Genomic DNA, 4236 nt, shown 5'->3' on the forward strand with positions numbered 1-4236 from the left:
AGAAGGTTTTTCTATGCTTCAATGTGGAATCCTGTGACTGCTGGATAAAACACAACAACCATTTCTGGTACCTGCAGCAAACCGATGAGATTCCAGCTGGTATTTCTGCCAACTCTTTGCAGTGAGGGGTGTTCGGATATAAGTCTGTCATGAATTTTGGAACATTAACTGCATTTTCCTGGTCAAATCATTTGAAACCTCTATGGACACAATTTGATGGGTCTATAATTCATAGCAGTGGTTGTGAACCCCTCTGTTGGGGACAAGCCCTGAAGATCTATGGTGTCCTGACCACACAATGTATTTTAGATCCATGTCCACTCAGAAACCAGCCTTGCTAGGGTAGGCTAGTTGCCAGAGATGATCCAAGCTAGGTTTTTTTTGGCCATACAAGCCCATGTAATTCTGATAGCTGTAGTTTAGAACCCTTTTAGGAACATTGAATTCTGCTCTAGTTCATCTGGGTGCATAGCATGTTTGGACCTAGCACAGCTTACAGATGTTCTTACAAATTAGGCAGTTAAAAGAGATGTTCAGATTTCCAAAAAAAAAAAATGTATACACGCCTAGGTGGATGCAGCATCGATCCAATGCTGCGTCTGTTCCCTGCTGCCTCTGCACTGAGCGATCAAACACTGCTGATGGCTCAGTTCTGTCCTCTGCTCTGAGCAGAGAGCCGTGACCGTCAGTCACCGGTTTTCTCTACTGCCCCTCCAGCGCTAACTGGAGTGCCGGGTTGTGCAGTGGGGTGGGAGTGGCTGGCTCAGTCTTCCAATGACTCGCTGAGAGGCTGAGCCATCTGCCGATCCATCCTTCTGGGTGGATCCTGACTGTAAAGTCAGGATGGATCCAGCCTCTGGACTTGCTGAGTGACGTTCACTGACAGCGGACTAAAGTCAGGTTACAGGAGTGCTGAACAAACTGCTCTCCTGTGATCCAAAGGAGAAGTATGGACAAAAAGAAGCTTTGGACATGCAAATAGTTTCAGATGGGGTGGGAAAGGGAAAAAACCCCTATTGGGATTTATTTTTACTATCTGTGTTCTCCTGGGGGGTTACCCTTTATTTCCCATCCAGAAAAAAAAGGCTTTGTTTGCATATTCTATCCATATTTATTCAAGTACTATTCTTTGAGCTCCACTGTCCCATAAGTCCTGTCATTTTGGTGCTGCTTGGTATTGCTGCAAACTACCTTTCAGGCACTGTAAGGAGAAGGATAAATTCGGTGAATAGCTGCCATCCAGCTGTGGCTGTAACATTGCAAATAAGAATTTGGCTTTGTATTCTACATCAGTGCCTCCTGTGGTGGCCAGTGGAAATGCAGTCTGTTAATGATAGAGGAATTCCCCCCCAAGAATCTCAGTCTACAGCTATGAAATGAAAATCAGGGGTCTAGGCATCACCCAGAGCATCACTTCCTACCCAAATTAAAAATATTAAAATGTATGGAGTACAAAAAATGCAATTTTACAAACATAAATATGCAGAAGCACACCCATCTCCATCCTTAAAAAGGGACTATAGCTGGGGGGCTGTCCCCCTGTCAGAACACGATAGCACAGCAGGGGGAGATTGCAGTACTAACATCGCATGGTTAGTACAGCGGCTTCCCTGGAGCGGTCAGTTATTTTTCTTTATGCCCCGCTGGGTTGAACAATAAAAAAATGAATAGTGTGTACTAGGCATATAAGCATATAAGGCTAGCCTTACTAAACCCCTTGTAGAGGGGTGTCAAACTCTATTTCATCAAGGGCCACATCAGCATTATGGTTGCCCTCAAAGGGCCGGTTGCATCTGTAAAACTAGATGTCCAGACCACCCCCCCCCCCCTTTACATCAGATCTAAAGAGCTCCCCCCCCCCCCCCCCCACCATCAGAAGTCTTGAGTCCCCCACACTCCCTTACATCACAGTGCACCCCCGTTACCATGTGCTGCTACCAGTAAGAAGATAGGGACAGAGCTGGGAAGCAGAGAATGCAGGGTCTGGAGGAGGACAAGAGGAAGGCTGGAGTCATCTGCCAGAGTCTGCTGAATGCTGAGACCAGAGGAGGCAGAGACTAGTGATGGCGAACCTTGGCACCCCAGATGTTTTGGAACTACATTTCCCATCCTGCTCAACTACACTGCAAAGTGCATGAGCATTATAGGGAATGTAGTTCCAAAACATCTGGAGTGCCAAGGTGTGCCACAGAGAGGCGCAGGATCTCTAGGAGCAGTTCTGTCCTCCTCTCTGCTACTGACTGCTGAGACGGTGTGAGGGGATTGGACATGAGCCTCTGTGTGACTGCACAGAGAAGCAAAAGGTCTGGCGGAGGAGTTCTGTCGTCCTCTCTGCTGCCGACAGCTAAAACATGGCCGGTACGGAATTGAGGGGGTGCCGTAGCTGCAGGAGAGGTGTAAGGACCACATGTAGTGGCCTGGCGGGCCAGATTCGGCCCCCAGGCCTTGTGTTTGACACCCGTGCTCTTATATTTTGTCGAACACTGATGGTGGATGCAACGTCACCGTCAGCATTCTAGACACAGAGGGAATATTCCTTATTTAAGTGCAGACATGTTGTATGTCAGTTATTTGACAATAGAAGTTCTATGTCTTTGTATGTATTAATAAAAGAAAACTTTAATTTATTTCAAGCTTTTATATCGCGCCGACAATCTTTGCAGTGATTTACATATAGTGTACACTGATCAACCATAACATTATAACCACTGACAGGTTACATGAATAATATTGATTATCTTGTAACAATGGCATCGGAGTGGGCGGGATATATTAGGCCGCAAGTAATATGCTGTCTTTAAATTTGATGTGTTAGGGTCCTTTCACACGGGCGGACTCTTTTTTGCTCAATGGGGATCGATCCGCCGATCCCCGCTGAGCAGGCGGATGACAGGTCCGTCTCCGCTCTGTGTGCAGAGATAGACCTGTCAGATCCCTGCTCTCCTCTATGGAAGATCGGATGAAAACCGCCTGTCCGTTTTCATCCGATCTGATCTTTCATGGATGGAAAATAGGGTTTCCACCAGTTTGGATTTCACAGACAGGATCGGATAGCAGCGGGTGTCAGCCGACATGTCTCCGCTGACCTCTGCTGCCCCATAGAGGTACATGGAGCCTCCGATCAGGTCCACCTGAAAAACTGGCAGGCGGACCGGATCAGAAAGCCCGTGTGAAAGGGGCCTTTAAATTAGAAAAAGTGGGCAAGTGTTCAGATCCGAGCAACTTTGAAAAGAGCCAAATTGTAATGGTAAGAATGGGTCAGAGCAACTCCAAAGCAGCTTTTGCGGGACGTTCCTGGTTTGCAGGGGTCACCAAAAGTGATCCAAGGAAGGAAAACCAGGGACAGGGTAATGGTCGGCCAAGGCTCACTGGTGTGCATGGGGAGAGAAGGCTGGCTCCATGTAGTTCCAACAGAAATATGTCAGAACACACAGTGGATTGCAGTTAGTTGTGTATGGGTCTGCGTTAGGCCTGCACGATATTGGAAAAAAAATATATTGGGATATTTTTTTTCCAACGATATATATTGCGATATTGTGGGACCCGTCCTTTATATGGAGAAATATAAAGGAGGTTGGCTGCAGCCCACTTCAGAATATAACCCTGGAAGGGGTTATATAATAAATTATAAAAAGGAAGAGGAAGTGATTGGTGCTGCCAGTATATATGTGAAATACAATAAATAATCTATATTGACATGGTGTGTATACAAAAAGGGAAAAGTAGATGTATGTATGTATATGTAGAGGAAAATAAATTATTAATATATAAATCACCTCTGAATTATTAATAATTTATTTTCCTCTACATATACATACATACACCTACTTTTCCTTTTTTTTTTTTTATACACACCATGTCAATATAGATTATTTATTGTATTTCACATACATACTGCTACTGGCAGTGGTGGTAGGAGGCTGGAGCGGTGGATTAGAAAAGAGCACAGCCGCATACATTACATTACTCACTCGTGCAGGCTGCAGCCCGCCCCACACGTTCAGTGAGTCTCACTCTCCGCCCTAGTTTTCTCAATGGCACATTCAGGGAACCAATCACGCCGTGAGTAGCGGCACAGCGAACCAATCAGGTGTGCAGGCACGCGTGATTGGTTAGCTGTGCAGCTGCTCACGGCGTGATTGGTTCCCTGAATGTGCCATTGAGAAAACTAGGGCGGAGAGTGAGACTCACTGAACGTGTGGGGCGGGCTGCAGCCTGCAGTGGGATGGATGTGTG

This window comes from Pelophylax lessonae (assembly GCF_965119305.1).
Source record: "Pelophylax lessonae genome assembly, chromosome: 7".
NCBI classification, from domain to species: Eukaryota; Metazoa; Chordata; class Amphibia; order Anura; family Ranidae; genus Pelophylax; species Pelophylax lessonae.